Source organism: Ochlerotatus camptorhynchus, unplaced genomic scaffold (assembly GCF_037179485.1).
Source record: "Ochlerotatus camptorhynchus isolate MF236.1 unplaced genomic scaffold, CSIRO-AGI_Acam_v1.1 ptg000498l, whole genome shotgun sequence".
Classification (NCBI taxonomy): Eukaryota; Metazoa; Arthropoda; class Insecta; order Diptera; family Culicidae; genus Ochlerotatus; species Ochlerotatus camptorhynchus.
The window spans coordinates 474,101-493,698 of record NW_027040983.1 but is presented as its reverse complement, the minus strand read 5'-3'; the positions used below and the strand labels follow the sequence as shown (position 1 = coordinate 493,698).

Genomic DNA, 19,598 nt, shown 5'->3' with positions numbered 1-19,598 from the left:
TATAATTCCCTGAAGCTTCTAAAGTTTTCGGATCAATCATAGAATTCTCGGAATATCCCATAATTCTAAGGAACACCTTGTAAGTCACTGAAAATTTCCTTAAGTTAATGTGATTTTGTGATTATCTGATCGTCCTCGGAACTTCACTGAATATAATGAAACAATAAAAAAAAATCTAAATTTCTTAGAAGTTCTCAGGAATTTTTTGAAAATATCGGTGCTTGCTAAAAGTTCTTCATTGATGTTCTCTAATCAACTTAGCTAAATTTTCGAATTATCTTCAGATATTGAAATTTCCATGATATAACACCCTTGAAATACCCTCACATTTTCCGGATGTTCATATAATTTTTATTGCCCTCGAGAAATTTTCTCTGAGCGAACCGAAGTTTCCGGAAATTCCGATTTCTGCAATTTCCTTGGAACTTTTTGAACTGCCCTTTAATTCTCTCATCTGTCTTGCCATCATGTGGTTCTCGGAGCTTCCCCAAAGCTCTCAATTCTAATGGAGATCTCTGTTCTGCCTTAAAATAAATGGAATTCTCGTGTGAACACCTTTAAACATCCCTTTCTGTGGCTTTCTGTGAAGTTCCTGAAATATTTCTGAAGTTTTCATAAATTTTCAGAAGGTCTCTGTACTGAATCCCTCGGAACATCTTAAGGGTTCTCGATTTTCGTTCAGCACATCACGGAATTATCCTGAATTTGTCTAAACTGACGCTTATAGATTTTTAAACCAATCCAATAGTCTGGGATAAAATTTCGGGGACTACCGTTTACGATCTCTGGAATTCTTCATGATCTCTAGATCTAGTTTTTATGAGATGATTAGAACTTCTTAAAAGTTTCCACAATTTTGCTAATAAAAATGTTGTGTTCTTAGACTTACTAAAATGAAGGAAAGCTGTTTCTTTAAAACTGATTGTCATGTCTTAAAAACGTTTGGGTTAATTGTTGTTGTTGTTTTACAAAAAAAAAATCATATTTTTAACGCATTTCATACATAGCATTCTTATTACTCATCTGGAAATTATCAGCCAAAGTTATGGAAAAACCTGGAAAACTCAGGGAACTTTATTTAGCCGAATGAGTGAACACCCTGTAGACAGAGAAAGACGATTAAACGTAAAAAAAAAACTCTATACAAGGTCGTCAACTTCGAATTGTTCAAAAATTAGAACAAAATGTAGGCCTATCCTACACACTGCAAGAAGAATGATCAATCATGTTAAAAAAAAAGTTTAAAATAGCGACTGATTACAAGAAAAAGTGACTTGCTTGAAAAAAGTGACCAAGTCACTAAAAAGTGACTCGCTATCAGTCCGGAAGTTCTACGTATTATGTTACTAACATACGTTCCCTAACATTATACATCTAAAGGGGCTTTCGAGTTTGAAAAAATCTCGGGAATCGGGATTTTGTTTTTCGAAGCCCCGGGAAAAAAAAAATCAAAACGTTAAAAGTTAACTAAATTCAAACAAAAAAAAACCGCGTAAATTCCGAAATCCACGTAAACACCGAAATCCGTGTAAATTCCAAAATCCGCGTAAAAAGAGACTCCAGTGATCAAATCCAAAATTTGAAATATGTTTAAGGTCTGTATCCATAATAATCCGGACACATAAAAACGAAGACATCATATCAAGAAGACTGGCAACTTTGCCAGAATCTAACCGACAGATACAGTGGCGCTACACTCGAGCAACACATAGAAAAATTAGCAAATACACAAACCATTCTTCTGAGATTGGAATCTTTGCTGTCAAATTCCCTTGGAGCATTTACCTTTGAGCGACAGATGACGCGATTGTACCTGTCTCATAGTAGTCTTAAAAGAAAACGGAAGAGTTGCCAGTCTTATTGATATGATGTCTTCATTAAAACACAAATTTCGCATTATATTTCAATTGTAGTTGTTTATTTCAGATTCATGGGATATGATTGCATACAATTTTCGAACTTTGCGCTCAACTCCATCCATTAGGGTTTGTACAGACCCCTCAGATACCGTGGTGGCCGTCTTGGTTCGAATTGGTTGGAAGTGTTTGATATCTTTGATTCCTCGTTTCTTTCCAGAAAGCTTCCGCTTCATCAGAGCCCAATATCTCTCGATTGGGCGAGACTCTGGACAATTTGGCACAATATTCACTTGATTTGCTTCGTATCACTCCATCGCAGTATTAGCATAGAGGTAACTCTAAGACCAGAAGGTCCCGACGAAACGTACTTACCTTTTTGGCTCAACTCTGGTACTCTCTTCGGTCCCAAGCTAATCGATTCACCCCTCGAAACATAGAAAAATCCACAAGTACCTCATTTTATCTGTCAAACTTTCATAGCGAATCAAAACAAACATAGTGTTGTACTAGAATTTCGACTAGAATTGGGTACGTCAATGGACCTTGGGACCAATAGGCTAGTCAAGAAGTGAGCTTGGGACCAATAGGCTAGTCAAGTAGTGAGCCAATTTAAAATCGTTAGATTCCATCGGTTGGTATTAGCATAATGGCATGATGCCAAATCGGGCCAAAAACAAAGGGTTTTCTTTGTGGCGTTTGATGAAAGGAGAGCAATCGCTTCTGCAGGCACTCTTTCTGGTAGATCTCCTAGTTGATTGCGCCTGTAGTGACGAAAGATTTACTCTTTCGGCCACACGTGCAATTATTCGTCTAGAAATACTCAGCTGTAGCATTTTTGGGCATATCAGGATAGAAAGCCAGCCCTGGAAACTGCTTGAGATCCTCCAAGACATAAGAGTTTAATCGTCCATAACAATGCATGAACGAAAACATCCGCAATACTTCGACTGATTATTGTATTGCTCGAGCCCTTCAATAATATGCTGTCGAAATTTGGATGATTTCCTTATGGTTGAATTCGTTATCAACTGATGGGCATCCATGTGACTGTCCTTTAAATAAAGGTTGATATTTATTTGAAAATTGTCTGTAGAACATACAAGGATCAGAGAACAACAATTTAAGGATAGGATGACTTGAAAATGCTTTAGATTATTTAGATTATTAATTCGATTGTTTACATTTCCATATTGAATAGCCATGAACAGCCATTCATCATGGATACAAAAATTACTTGTTGGTAGAGGAAACTTCTTCCATCACGAAATAGACAATTTACGGTTTCCACGCTTTACCAATGTTCGTACCACCTCTGATAACGATGGCTATGCTTCCACCTCGTTTATCTGCTCAGATCAGGAAATGTCGTTAGATAGAATTATTTACATGATCGATTTGAATGATTTGCGTTAAGGGACTGAACCAATACCTTTGGTTTGTTTTTTCCGTCGATCTTGTTTTCCGTGCTGAGCACCAATGCGACCGACGTGCCAGGAAGGCAGCTCCCACACCTGGACCCTATCTATCGACCCATCAACTCATGAACCGGGGACCAACGGCTTTACTTCCCATCCGAAGGAAGGCGTGATCAGAGATGTTATGCCTCAGAACATCCCGGCGGCGCCGACTGGGATTGAACCCAGGCCTACTGGGGTGAGAGGTAATCACGCTTACCACTACACCACCGGCGCCGTTGAACCAATACCGAATGAATTTCAATTTAAGATGACTATATTCTGCAGAGAGCATTACACATTCCAAATGAAGGCCCTCCTCTCGAATAGGAAAATCGTCTGATTTCATAACAACCGCCATCCGGTTGCAGCTATCATTCGAAAAGGCGATTTCGAGGTTTCGATTTCAATGTTCTGAGGTTTTATCCGACAAAGGACGGTGGTTTGGTACAGTGTACAAACGCCGAGTCCGTGATTTTGCTGTCAAATCCTGTTTTTCGTTGGGATTTGGAACTGTTTTTACTTTTATGACTTCAGTCCCAAACGCTGTTTTGATTTTTGGACAAAACCAGGTGACATACCTATTTTTTTTTACGAGCCACCGTTCGAACAGAGAGATTCGGAGTTTCCTTCAATATCCTCTCCACCTTTCGGTTCATTACAGGATCAGCACGTCCAATGTTTCAATCATTTCAAGACCAACAATTGAAATGGCCTTAACTCCATTTTGAAAACAAACCTTGTAAGGCCATTTTCTCGCGAACCGACGTCCGCAAAGTCAAACCAACATAATGAACAGATAGGGGAAATTCTTCTCTACCCGATTGTGGTTAAGGTTTGCAAATGAAGGTTTCGGTTCGCGAGAAAATGGCCTTACAAGGTTTGTTACAAAATGGAGTTAAGGCCATTTCAATTGCTGGTCTTGATTTCTCGGTTTCCTCTCGACCGTGAAACGTTCCGAAAATTATTTAAACACACCGTGAACAGTGCATTTAGATAATTCCATTTTTTTTTTGGGAATTCATCCAGTGCCCCTCTGTCTTACACAGAAAACACACATTCTTATTCCCTTGATAGAATTAATTCCCCTTCCGATTGAGGAAATTCAGTGATGTAGGAATTTTCTTTTTCACATCCATATATACAACGCGTACACCAATGTACATGTCGAAGCACAGCTTTTCTGGAAATTTCAACCGGACAATACGCTTTACTTCACCGTATCTCCTAAGCACCAACGCTTGATCATTGCCGGGAACTTCAGGTGGAAGATCCTATACTGGCATATATAGGGCATATTCCCCCAAATTCAACATGCGCACTTCGACTCATCATAATGGAAAATTTAATTGCTCAGGGTTATGCAGCACTGTATGGAGCACATATTCTTCGGACATACGGGTAAAGACATTGCACGCACCGAACAACGACCTGATCGAGTAAAAAAAAACTGTCGATAGATCTATCGATACCGCGAGATACAACTGCTGGTGTGTCCACAGCTGAAAGCGAACTCAGAATATGGAATATGTAGTTCTAATGACATTTTTTTGGGATATCCAAGTTATATTGAGGATTCGGTCTTGATAATTCCACGATATTTTGAAGATTTAGAAAACCTTCGAATGTTAGTAGTCTGTTTTGACAAAACATATGTAATGTAATGTAATGTAATCACATTGCTCTACAAACTCGAATGGTCTGCTGGAACGTCATAAAATACTTCGATGAGCCTGTAGATCATCAACAGGGTGTCTATCAATGAAGATAAGCAAAATTCCTGATATTCCCTGATTTTACAGTAGAATTTTTGGCAACACTCATCAGCTATTGCTTTCTTCATATATGTACTAGTGTTTTCTGGACATTTTTTTTTTATGAAATAGCGCATGGACATCTAGCCCATGAAGAATGGTCCAGTACAATCTCAAATTGAATACAGTGTTTGATACATTTTATGGAATGCATAAAAGACAAAAATCACGTGGGGAGGTACCATATTTTTCTAAATTCACAAATTTAAAACGTGGTACGTTGGTAGGTAATAAGTGTAAGCAGTAACCGGGATGTTACTATGATTGACAGCGATGTGTGAAGGAAACTGCAACCATCTCGATATCAATCTAATAAAAAAACGCTTGCTTAATCGTATACAGTTTTCAGCAAGTTCTGGACATTTTCTCACCCTTAGAAGTTCTTTTCTAACTGTATTTGAATTCCACGCTAGGGGCAGAAATTCATTCAGTTCCCCTACATCTTGCATATGAAACACTTGTCTTTAATCCCATTATAATTTTGTTTTTCTTTGAGCATGAAAATTATAGTATATGCACTTTACCAAACGCCAATTCACAGCCGGATTTCTCCGGTGGGAAATCGAAAAAGCACTTTCACCTCTAAAATTCTGTTAGTTAATTCCATCTCAACAGCATCAAAATATTAAAACTTGACTGAGAAGCTTATTTTCCGAGCTAACCAGGTTTACAAAATGCATAAATGACGTAGCATTTTAGGTTGACTTTCCTAACGACTATTGCTGAGATGTGTGTATGTGTGTATATCAGTGCTAACATTTGAAAACGGCGCAAAAGCCATTTGTAAACAAATGGTTTGTGGGCCCTTTATTCGCTACCCGAAGAACGCCCACGTAAACCAACAGCATCGTCAGGAAGGGGAAAATTTCCCCTACCCGATGTTGCTGTTGTGTCGCGTTGGTGTACTTCAAGTAGTGAGTAAAGGGCCCACAAACCATTTGTTTACAAATGGCTTTTGTGCCGTTTTCAAATGTTAGCACTGATATTCCCTATAACCCCCACTGGCCGGCAGTGATATTATGGAAGAACTCTTTCTACAATGTCGCATTTATGGTCATTGTAGTCAGCTTTAGTCCGGGACTTATAGAAGGTGATAGCTCTGTTGCAGATCCAGCAACCCATTTCAGAATGTCTGGAGAGTCACGCCCATTCCGAGGTTACTTTCATTGACAATAAGCCCCGCATGTATGTATTGGATATTAGTATTACACAAACAAACTTCCAGTTTCAAAATGTTCTTCTAAATCCTGGCACTTATTAGTTTGTTTTTTTTTTTTAATTGTAAAAAGTATTTGGACTGGTCTCACCATGTTCATTTGATCCTTCAATCCATGAGTTCCGTAGGTTTGTTTTTCTCTACGCTTTGCATCTCATTTCGTGATTCACCTTTGACGTAATACTTCCTTCAACGAACAAAAAATTTTCTTGCATTGCCATGGTCATCTGGGAGAAGGTTCGCGATTAGTGCTTTCCCCAGGAACCGTTCGCGGCCACCAGCCACCCGTCTAGTCTTGTGCGTATCCAGCAAGGCATCTTACAGATTGCTCGCAATCTCCGACACCGGCGAGCGACCAGCAGCCGAGCACTTTTGCAAGCGGAAAACTAGCTGATTCACTGCAACGTCGGCCACCGAATCATCACTAAAACTCGCGACGGACACGTAACCAGCAGGTTCCCTGGCTAATTCATCAACCGGACCTGGCTCGAATTCGCCCACGGTGACGAATATTTCAATAGAACTACACGCCGAAAGTGTGGCATCCGAACTTGGAGAACCAGGCTCCCGGGAGGCAATGAAAACCTACACCGAACAATGGAACTGAAGCTGTATCAACCGTCAACCGAGTCACTCAACACAGGCAAAACACGATATAAATGGCAACTTTATGAACACTTGAAACTAAATTTCAGCACACAAATTAACAAATCAAAGCAAAACATGTTTAATTCGCTGAGGAAAAATACGCATCAAAAGAAAAACACGTCAGCTTTCAAGTGCGGCCTACTGCGATTTCTTCAGATAGGGGAAATTTATGTAATGTTGGCCACAAAGTCACTTAGGCTAAGTGTCCCTAATTTAAGCCCATACATAAATTCAGATATCGACTAAATTTTCAATAGCAACCAAAAGTATTCATTAGTACCGTCCCAATGACGCGTTTATCTAGATACAATTGATAAATAGGAGATTTTTAGCGATCTTAGATCCATGGCCAACATTAGAGCCATTTCCCCTATTTCATTATTTTATGTACTATTATAGCTGAATTCTACTAAATACATAGCACAAAAAGTTCCCTGAAATAAGTCTTTGGAAAAATTGGGATTGAAACGGTAAAGACAGCAGCATTTTCTCTGAATCTTGAATTTGGTTCTGCGTCGAAGACCTCAAAATTTGGCTATGAAAATTCGCTCATTACTTAACAGGATTTTATTTGATTGTTCTCAAGCATTTCCCTTAAATTCATTTCTCTTCACAGAGCTCTTCTGAAGTATATTCGAGATTCTCTCTGCGAGTCCCTTTTCGTATAACAGTTTAGGCATTCTCTGAAGAACACTCCAAAAAATTCACGAAATTCGTCCTCAGATTGAGGAAGGCACGAATCGGGTTAATCAACTCCTTTAAGCATCTTCAACTATGTAAATCGTTAACTTCACGCATGGAGTAATACAAACATAATTAATTGAAGAACATTTTCTTCAGCAAAATTCTAGCTGAGATTATTTCAAGCTACTTTGCTGAGAAAACATGTTTTCTACCTCTTAACGTTGTGACAAGATTAAATAAAAAAAATCCCCTCTCAAAACCATAACCACTCCACGAACTTACAAACGGCACTTCATTCTCCATTTTTGCATGCACGACCGTATTTTCACACCTATAGAAAAAAAAAAGCGGCGCACGACATCCAACAAACCACAGTCGCGCGGCGTTCAACAATGAGCGAAAAAGCGGACCAAAAAAAAAAACCAGCTCCACAGAAGAAAATCCGAATCGAAATTCAAACCAGAAAAAAAGAGATGACAAAAGCATTACGTGAACCGGACACAAACCAAACGACCAACAACGCAAGCCGACGACGAAGAAACATCATGAAACTTCAAAGAGGCAGAGGAGGTATACAACTCGTAAATTGAGGCAGAAACCGGACGGATGTGGGACTTCTTTTCGGACGAACTTCCATCATAGAGAGACCGGGTTACAATTGAGATTGACTTGGCCCGCGACTTTGGGAAATCATCCGAAAAAAAGACCATACCCCGCCCGGGAGGGGTTTAATTGAGAATTGTAAAGATGGAATCCGCGGGGGAGGGATAAAGGGGGGGGGGGGGGATTTGATTAATGTTGAAATTGAAGTTTAGGGAGTGAAGAAATTCCTCAGATTCGATTCGATAGAATGATTTGGACACACATTGCGGTTTTTAGTTGGGTGTAAATGTCGCTCGAATTTCAACAAGGAAAATCTATAAGCACACATACCATCGTGCGCTAGAGGACACAGCAATGAATGAATACTCGTTCTGTCTTGGTTGACTCTTGGAACATGGGTTGGGAGAGAGTAATAAACAAGTCCGAGGAACAAGTTCGTCGGAGACAAATCGGGGCAACATATTCTTATGAACTCTGGCGCAGATCTAATCTGATGTTTTAAGCGCAATTCAACTATCGATCTATTTCTGCCTGAGCTGTAGGACATCAATAGGTTTTCCTTTGATTTGACCGATCATTTCATACTTCCGCCGTTTTGTCATTCAGAATTTGGATGTAGCCATTCTTCCTACTCCGTAGGATGAAATGTCGTTCTATTCGCTGCACTCATGACATTCTTCCTGGTTGAACGTCCTCGTTGCCGTCCTGGCATAACAATCTCTGCCCTCCTTGCGAGCCAACCCCGCTGAACCAAACCACCTCCGCATTCCTTTGCTGCCGCGCGGCTGCTGAGGCTGTTTGCAGAAAAATAAGCCACTTTCCAAATTGCATTACATTTTGTCCGCTGTATTCTGCTGGGAGGTGGTGCTCCACAATCCATTTCATTTCCTCCCTGAAGTCGTGTCTGGTCGCCGCCGGGCAGGGTAGGGCAGGGCCGGGCGCACGTTGTTTTATCACCTCTTTCATCACACGGTGGCCTGGGTGCGATCTACTAACCGGCAGGATGTAAACGCTTCTTCATCTCCTTTTTCTTTTTTCGCGCCACTGCACAGGGGTGTAGTGAGGGGGTGGTGAAAATGAGTTCTCGTGTCACTTTTCAAATAGACCAATCTACATTGATCGATTCTCTCTCTTTCGTCTCTTCCTGTCGTCTTTGTCGTGCTAGATCGTTGCTTCTTCCATCGAACTGTGTGTATAAAATATCCGGAAATATCTTAACACGGCCGTGGCGATCCAAAGAAAAAGTCGATGAAGAGAATCGACCAACGTAGATTGGTCTATTTGAAAAGTAACGCGAGAATTTTCCATGAAATTCATTCCACTGTCATTTAATTCATTGACATATACAGAGCGGGCATAGTAGGAAGCCTCTCTAATTCGGTATCAAATAAATTTTAGGAATATTGAAAAGTTTGATAAGCTCTCAATAAATCTTGTGTTTCAATTATTCCAAGGGGAGATGGTCGGTAAATGCTGGGTAATGCGCAATACAGATCCCATTGAGATCACTAGCCTCTTCCCAGCAACTCCTATCCCTACCTCCCCGTGGTACCGGCCGGGAAGTGTGAGCAACCTTAGGGAAGATCGGGTAACCAAATCCGGTGGGAACTTTGGTCATAGGCTGTCAGGAAAGGGGGGGGGGGGGGTTGCTTCGGCCCGCCTGAGCGTCTGTTCTCCATGAGGAGCGGCTCACAACAGCGTCTGTTCCCATGTTAGGGGCGGCTGATCTACGTTCGAGTGCCAGTGAAGGACTCTAAGCACAACTGTGAACCCTGGTCCTCCGGAAAGTTAGGGCCTGCGAGCCAGCCGTAAAATGGGCGATGATGTGATGGGCGAAATGCAGAAGCACGTGATCGGTTGGTGGCCGATCGACGAAAGAATGTGCAGGTTGAGGATCAAGGGCCGATTCTTCAACTTCAGAATAATCAATGTGCACAGCACTCACTCCGGAAGCACTGATGATGACAAGGACGCATTTTACGCGCAGCTCGACCGCGAGTACGATCGCTGCCCAAGCCACGACGTCAAGATCATCATAGGAGACCTAAACGCTCAGGTAGGCCAGGAGGAGGAATTCAGACCGACGATTGGAAAGTTCAGCGCCCACCAGCTGACGAACGGGAACGGCCTACGACTCATCGATTTCGCCGCTTCCAAGAACATGGCCATACGTAATACCTTTTTCCAACACAGCATCCCCTATCGTTACACCTGGAGATCACCACAGCAGACGGAATCGCAAATCGACCATGTTCTGATTGATGGACGGCACTTCTCTGACATTATCGACGTCAGGATCTATCGTGGCGCTAACATCGACTCTGACCACTACCTGGTGATGGTCAAACTGCGCCCAAAACTTTCTGTCATCAACAATGTGCGGTACCGACGCCCGCCACGGTACAACCTAGAGCGACTGATGCAACCGGATGTCGCCTTAGCATACGCGCAGAATCTCGAGGCAGCGTTGCAGGAGGAGGGCGAGCTCGATGTGCCCCCTCTAGAGGACTGCTGGAGTACAGTAAAAGCAGCCATCACCGACGCAGCCGAGAGCACCATCGGGTACGTGGAAAGAAGTCGACGGAATGAATGGTTCGACGAGGAGTAAAGAGCGATTTTGGAGGAGAGAGCGGCAATGCTGCAGCATGGAACCCGACAGAACGTGGAACGGTATAAACAGAAGCAGAAATAGCAGACCCGAATCTTTCAGGAGAAAAAACGCCGCCTGGAAGAAGCGGAGTGCGAGGAAATGGAACTGCTGTGCCGTTCCCAAGAAACACGGAAATTCTACCAGAAGCTCAACGCATCCCGCAACGGCTTCGTGCCGCGAGCCGAAATGTGCAAGGATAAGGACGGGAGCCTCTTGACGGACGGACGTGAGGTGATTGAAAGGTGGAAGCAGCACTTCGATGCGCACCTGAATGGCGAGCAGAACGTAGGCACGGGAGACCAGGAAACGACTACGTCAGTGCAGCAGAGGACGGAACTGACCCAACTCCCACGCTGAGGGAAGTTAAGGATGCCATTCAGCAGCTCAAAAACAACAAAGCAGCTCGTAACGATGGTATCGCAGCCGAACTCATCAAGAGGGGCCCAGAAAAGTTGGCCACCTGCCTGCACCGGATGATAGTCAGGATCTGGGAAGCAGAACAGCTACCGGAGGAGTGAAAGTAGGGGGTAATCTGCCCAATTCACAAGAAAGGCGACCATTTGGAATGTGAGAACTTCAAAGCGATCACCATTTTGAATGCCGCCTACAAAGTGCTATCCCAGATCATCTTCCGTCGTCTATCACCTAAAATGACCGAGTTCGTGAGTTCATCGACGGAAGATCGACAACGAACCAGATCTTCACCGCACGGCAAATCCTCCAGAAATGCCGTGAATACCAGGTCCTAACGCATCATTTGTTCATCGACTTTAAGGCGGTATACGACAGTATCGACCGCACAGAGCTATGGAAAATCATGGACGAGAACGGCTTTCCTGGGAAGCTGATCAGACTGATCAAAGCAACGATGGACGGTGTGCAAAACTGCGACAAGGTGACGGACTCTCATGCGAACTCTTCAACATCGCTCTAGAAGGTGTAATGTGACGAGCCGGGCTCACAGATTTTCACGAAATCCGGCCAATTTGTGTGCTTTGCGGACGACATGGACATTACTGCAAGAACATTTGGAACGGTGGCAGAACTATACACCCGCCTGAAACACGAAGCAGCAAAGGTCGGACTGGTGGTGAGTGCGTCAACAACAAAGTACATGCTAGTAGGCGGAACCGAACATGACAGGATTCGTCTAGGAAGTAATGTCACGATAGACGGGGATACTTTCGAGGTAGTGGAGGAATTCGTTTATCTTGGATCCTTACTGACGGCTGACAACAATGTGAGCCGTGAAATACGAAGGCGCATCATCAGTGGAAGTCGTGCTTACTACGGGCTCCAGAAGAAACTACGGTCAAAAAAGATTCACCCCGCACCAAATGTACCATGTACAGAACGCTAATAAGACCGGTGGTTCACTATGGACACGAGACATGGACTATGCTCGAGGAGGACCTGCAAGCACTCGGAGTTTTCGAGCGACGTGTGCTAAGGACGATCTTCGGCGGTGTGCAGGAGAACGGTGAGTGGCGGCGAAGAATGAACCACGAGCTCGCTGCACTCTACGGCGAACTAAGCATCCAGAAGGTGGCCAAAGCCAAAGGCATGTTGCAAGAATGCCGGACAACAACCCTGCAAAGTTGATGTTCGCTACTGATCCGGTTGTAAAGGAATTCTGAGGAATTTTCCGGGAGAATAAAAAAAAAATGTAGAAACATTAGAAGCGAGTAATTACAAGAGCGCTTGAGCTTTGGGAAAAAGTTGAGTTAGGAGAGAATTTCGCATTTTATAATAGAATTCCAAGATAGTTCTTGTCAGTAACTCTGAGCAAAGTGAGGGATGATTCAAAGAAAATTCTCAAAGGAAACCTGTGAAGAGCTCAAACAAAATTATAAAGGTAATCCAGACCGAGGACAAATTTTAAAATGCAGGGTCAAACAATTTTGAACAAATTGGGGACATTGGGCTCAGCTAACATTTTAAATTTAGAAATATAGAGAATCCATTGAAAAAATTGCCTTTATTTTTTGTTAAACTGATTGAAACAATTAGGAAAGGACGTCCTGCACGAGATTCACCCAGGGCGTAGTAAACCCTCACGACGTCTCTGCCACTGCCACAATGTTAATAATGGAAAAGCCGGTCCCGGCGACGATCCTGCCTGGGCAGGGCAGGGCGTGTACGATGTAAACAACCCGCAAGTACGGCATGCGTACTACGATGCTTCCGTTTTGGGTTGTATCCGACCTAACACGGCTGTATTGGTGCTGCCCTGTGTGCGTTCAAGAAGCAGTAAAAGCCGGCTCTCGTTCCGTCATCATCATCATAATCGTCATTGTCGCCACCGCCGATGACGACGGCGACGCGACACAGGAGGGTGTTGGCCGTCAGTCGTTTGTGGCAAAACGTGCAACGAAATGAGGTCAACTGCATTGATTTGATTCTGTTTTCTGTGTCCGGTGTCTCGGCCGGCCGGTCGTCCGTCCGTTCGTTCGGCCATCGTTGGATTGTTCAACAATGACTATCAATCGATAACGGTGTCACAGCAACGACGGAGAGGAGTCCGACGGACGGGCATCTGTAAACAACGGAATTAGCTGCGCGCGCCCCACAAGGGTCACACTCTGAAGAATGCGCTCTGGCTATAGGAAAGAAGAAAAAAGACGGAGTATTGCATGAAGCGATAAAAAAAGTTGAACATATGTGAAGTGTCGACCAAGGCCTCTCTTAAGGTTATTCATATTGATTCAAGCTACAAAGGCAAAAAAAAACTTAAGAATTTCAGAAGAACCACTTATGATTTTTCGCCACAAGGATTTATAATGGAAATCATAAGATTGAGTTTTGAAACATAATTCATAAGTAAAAACAATTAAATTCATAAGTCAGCTTATTAAACATAACAAAATCAATATAACAGCAGATTGGACTCGAACCATGCGCATTCAGGCGCTCAAGGCGTATAAGAGCCACCTCTTAGTGCGATAATCATTCATAAGTGTCTTTTGAAACGAATTTTTTCCAGGTTCTTAAATCATGCCTTATGAAATTCTTAAGTTTGTTTGCCTCAGTACGGCCACTTTGACAGCTTTGTCCCTTCAAATTGGCTTCCACGAATTGTTCTGCCTTCCTCCTCTCCGCGCTGCTTTTGCCCAGAAACTTTGCAATATGCATGACCTGAGTCAGGAGGGATCTTGGTGTCGACGTCGAGATTGCGGAGAAGGCAGAGAAAAAGGGCGGAACTTTGTGGGATGAAAGTAATCTTCTTGGGTCTCTTTTTTTCGTGTGCGGGGGTCCACCGATAGCTTGAGATTTTCTCTTGGTGGTGGTGCATAATATAATAACATTTGACGCTTCGAAAGAAAATTGTTATGTTCGAAAATCCCTCTGGTGTTGGTCGTCCGATTTTCAAGAAGGTGGTAGTCAAAATTGATTCCTAATCTGTCCGAAATAAGTCGAACCGCCATCCCATTATAGTCAATAGTATACCGCCATTTATCAAGGTCTTTTCATCGTCCACCGTCGCCGGAATCGATCCAGAACCTCACCTCGAGCGCTCGGCTGATTAAAATCTTTGTCGTCGAAGTACGTGGATGTGAAAAGTCAGTGTACATCACACATCCAAAATTAAAGAGCAGCATCGTGTAAAGCTAAAATAAAAGATACAGAGTTGGAGTTGATCCGCTCCGTGTTATAAATTGATTTGAAAGTATTAGGAGTAGACAATGAGAACGTCTGGTTCGGTTGACGGTTAGAAGTTAAGAGGAAGATCTATTAATTCAACTACCTCAAATCGAAGTTTGAAACGAACGTTTTAAAGGCATTCAAATAATTCCACGTAATGGCTGAGCGGTAATCTGGATTGAAGCTGAAGTGTTTCGCACCGACAACGGGAAGTAGTATGGTAGCCATGGTTCCGAAGGCTATCTGAAGCAGCACGACATACGGCATCAAAAGACGAACGACTACACTCCGGAACAGAACGAGCTGGCACGATATCTGTAGAATCGATCTCCAACGTATGGTCACGATGTCACTCCTGAAGAGGCTTGGACTGGGAAAAAGCCGAACCTGTTCCACGTTCGAGTATTTGGAACCAAAACGATGGCGTTCGTTCCGAAGCCGAAGCGGAAGAAGTGAGATCCGAAATCCCGCGAGTGTATTCTGACTGGTTTTGACGAGGACCCCAAAGCGTACGATCCAAAATCCAGAAACATAATCAAGAGCCGAGAAGTCAATTGTGAAGGTAACAAAGCGAAGTCACACGACGTCGCATGCTGGTCCAGCTAGCCATCGAGGAAGTCGTTTCGCAGTCTGTACACGAAGCCCTGTTGCAACCACAGCCCAATGAGTCCGAAGCAGACGTTTTTTCAGTGACTGTGAAGCAACCGACGAGAGTGAAGACAGCAGCAGTGAGAGCAACATGTCCACAGATTCCGTGATTGACGTGACTTCCGTGCTCCCATCCATCTCAATCACAGGTGTTGAGGCGCAGCGGACGGGAGCACAGGCTACCAGGCAAGTATGATAAATTTCAATTGTCAAGCAAAGGTCTGCCGCATATTAATCCCCCACAGAGAACCACCCCTGATACCAATCTCGATGGCGGTGGACCGTCTATGAGCACCGCCAACCAGGGTCAGTTCAGCGGAATGGCAGAATTCGCAATTCAAGCCGACGCTAGGAGGATGGATGATGATTCGGTGACACACCATGAGGCACTATCCAGAGACGACTCCATACGCTGGAAGACGGCGATGAACGAGGAGTACGACGCGCTGATAAACAACAAAATTTGAACGTTGACGGAGCTACCGAAAGGCAGGATAGCCATCAAGTTCAAGTGGGTCTAGAAGACAAAGCACGACGCCAGTGGTTGACCGCTAAAAATCTCGCTTGGTGGTCAAGGGATACTCGCAGCAAATGGGGGTGTACGATCTGCAGGTGGACCAGATGGATGCCATCACCGCGTTCCTGCAAGAAAATTTTCGTGGAACAACCACCTTGTTTCGTGAAAACCGGAGGACATCAACTGGTATGTCGTTTGAACAAAGCGCTCTAAGCAATCCAGTAGCGTGCCTGTATTACTGGATCGAAGATGGGAAGATTTTGTTCGTTGCGGTGTACGTTGACGACGTGCTGATATTCTCCAACGATGTCGCGGTGAAGAACGGCCTGAAGGCCAAGCTATGCAGTACATTCCGGATGAGGGATTTAGGACCTGCGACGAGCTGCTTGGGCATGCGTATCACCCGTACGCAAGGCTCAGTTTCGTTGGACCAGGAGACTTACATCGACTCTATCTTGCGTTGATTCAACATGCAGCATGCGAAGGCCGTAACCACTCCAATGAACACCGCTGAAAAGCTGTCAAAGGTGATGTCGCCGAGCGGATGAAGAATGTTTCGTAACAGGAAGCTGTCGGATGCTCGATGTAGCTGGCATAGTGTACGCGTCCAGACATACTGTTCGCCGTGAACTTGTTGAGTCGTTTCAACAACTGCCCCGTTTCCTGAATTCAACATCAAAAATAACATTAGCATATTTTGCGACCGGCGGCTCGAAGCTCGTTGGTTATTCCTATGCAGACTGGGCGCCCGATCTCGACGACAGAAGGTCAACGCGTGGATACGTATTCCTGCTGTATCATTCTCAACATGTGAAGCGGAGTAGATGACCGTGTCTGCTGCGGTACAAGAGGCGTCATGGTGGCGAGGACTGGTGTCGCAGTTTGGCGCACGAAACGGCGGATACACACCCCGGACGAAACACATTGATATCCGGCACCATTACATCCGTGATGCGTTGGATCGGAAAATTATTAAACTGCGTTTGAACGTAACCAAACAGCAATGGGATTGCATATTTGAAGATGCTAGCTTAAGGAGGAGTGTTGACGACCAGTAAGCTGCGTCTATCGTAGTAGGCTAGTTTACTGGTCTTCAACAGAAAGTTTGAGCAGGGTTGCCAGAAGGTTTTAGAAAAAGTATTGCTGTTTCAGTAAAAATAATTCGACGCAACTGACAGGCACAGCATGCTATTCAAGCTGATAATCTGACGCCAAATGCTAATTTTTCTCTGAATTTGCAATAAAAGGTTGTAACCAAGACACGACCGTAGATTTGACGTAGGATTACGAAAGGTAGTTTTGATGTCACAGCAAAAATATAGTAAATATTAAATTGATTTCTCATCTTGTTATAAGTGAAAAAGTTCGATAGGTTGAAATTCAGAAACAGTTTGAGAGTTCTGTTTATGAGCTGCTCTGTCGTTGTCTATGTAGCTAATCCTGGACGATGTGTCTTGGATACAAGCTCTTACTTGAAGCTTTTAGTTAACTCTTTTTATCAGTCATTTGTGGTCCTGAAAAAGATCGATGGGTTGCTTGGAATCTAGTTTAGAACAATGCTGTGGAATTATTTCCTCGAGTGCTTGGAGATGATAGCCGTACATGCCTTGTACCTGGATCGATTAGTGAACAGTTTGGTGACCACTTGATGGTTGAGGAATGCTGAGCTATTAAGGTGTTTTACACAGATAAGTCTGGCAAGCTGTATGTTGTTTAGAACAGTGACGCGCTTGGCATAGATGGCCCACAGCGGCTCACGACGAGTAACTGAAATCAGATCAGTACCGGTGCAACTTCTTCCTTCTTTTTCGGCGAATGAACTGCTCAGTGGCCTGCAGCTCGCGTTTCCGGACAGCCTTTCGTCGTGTACTAGAGAACAATCTACAACGCCACGCACCGAAAGCATTGCTGTTGCTGCTGATGATAACCACTGTACACCACCACTGATTGAATAAACACCGTTCGGTGAGACCGGAGTGCATTCGATTTTTAAATCTGTGTTAGGGAAACCGCTTTTCGCAGGTGATAATTTTCATTATTATAGCAACAGTGGCAGTTTCGTGCAATTTTCAATAGTGACCTTTTGAAAATTGATAGTGTTTATTCTAGCAGATTCGTAGATGACATTCCAATCGATTGGCTTGTTTAGAATTAATATCCATCCGCTATTGACAGAGTTATAAGTGGTCAAAACCTGACCACTTTTCGTAACGCGGTCGATTTTGGTTTTTTGAAATTGCACTCCCAATATCTTGCCGAAAGACGTAATCCTACGTCAAAAGTCTGTAACAAGATCGATAAAATGTCTTCACATGTCTTCATCGCCACATTTTAACACGGTGGGGCGGGGAGTGTTTCAATATATCATCAATATTTCAGGATCACAGTAAAGCAGCCTTCTTGGCGTCGGTAGCATTGGTGATCAGCACGGAAAATTTCATCTCGAGTTTTAAATCAAGATTTAAAGAAAAATAATAACTTAACTGTTTGACACTAAACTGACAAACTGATAGCTCGCTCCCATACAAAGTGACACTGAGGGGCGCTAATAAGGTGATTTTTGCAAATGTAATCGTTCTTATTTAAAATAGTTCCAGTGTACCAAAATTGATGAGATTTTGGGTTTGGGTTCCCTTTTTAATGCAGATTACAAATATGCATTTACTTGAAAAACTCAATAAAAAAAACAATTAAAACTTAAATTTATTAAGATTGCGAAGAGTTTTAGTGGTCCGATAATCCATTAAGACTGTAGGACTTAAAGAATAAATAAATATCGTGATTTTCTCTGTTTAATTAATACAATAATAAACTTTTATCTCAGAAGTCTAATCGATTTACAGTTTTTGACAAAGTTGTTTGGTATAGTATTATTATTCTAAGTCTGAGATTTGGTGAAATTTACGCAATATTCGGATTTTTGGCAAGCAAATGAATAGGATCGTTCTGTTTCCCATACAAAATTTAAAATTCTCTCGCGAATCGAGATTATAACCTAATTTGTTCAAATCAGTGAGGGGGTTGTAAAGTTGACCCACCCTAATGTACATACTTACAGTCATGAAAACAACCAAACATAACAAAACATTGAACATTGGTACTTTCTTTGAAAATTTATTAGGCATCTTATACCCTACTGCTACATATAAAATTTACAGGGGGATCCAAGGGCCCTGTAAATTTTATATGTAGCAGTAGGGTATAAGCTACTGAACGAAATGACGTTGAGATTTGCTGCTAATACCTGCTACGTCACTAGAACTATTGCCTGTGAATTTGAGGACATAACTCAAATCCCCTCATCCATCAATGTATGAGCTAGCTAAAGGAGTGTGCGTTTGATTAGTACTGTCGCATTAATGGTCCTTTGCTCAATTTCAACTTCGGTTCCTTTTTTCACACTGCCGTACTCTAACGGAACTCTCCTGTTCAGGACTATCTATCCTGTTCAGGACTTTCTCTAGCTAATAAATTGTCGCACTAAAACTTCATAACTTGACCTTACTGAAAATGGTTGAATATTGTTTATAATCCCTGCTAAACTTTAACTGAAATGGTTATGGAACTCTACATGAACGTTTTTGTGATGATATATAAAGTTTTAACCTTATGTATTATGGTTTTTTGGAAGTGAACCTTATACATAATGGGTTGTTAAGAACCATTACCATTCAAGAGAACTATATTAGAACCATTGTATTTATGGTTTGAGAACTTTAATGGTAATGGTTATGGCAGTCTGTAAGATCCATGGATGGTTTTGTATTATCGGTCAACTTTACGTAGAATTTATCGCAAATTGGCACCCATGGTTAGAAATTATCATGATATTCAAAGTTACTGGCAACACTGTACTACATCTT

The 19,598-nt window shown here is 42.8% G+C and overlaps 1 protein-coding gene across 1 annotated transcript in view; it reads right to left on the bottom strand.

Moving 5' to 3' along the window:
* Positions 1 to 19,598, bottom strand: part of Fim (plastin-2 Fim) — a 163,879-nt gene that overhangs the window by 139,342 nt on the left and 4,939 nt on the right. The window lies entirely within an intron of this gene.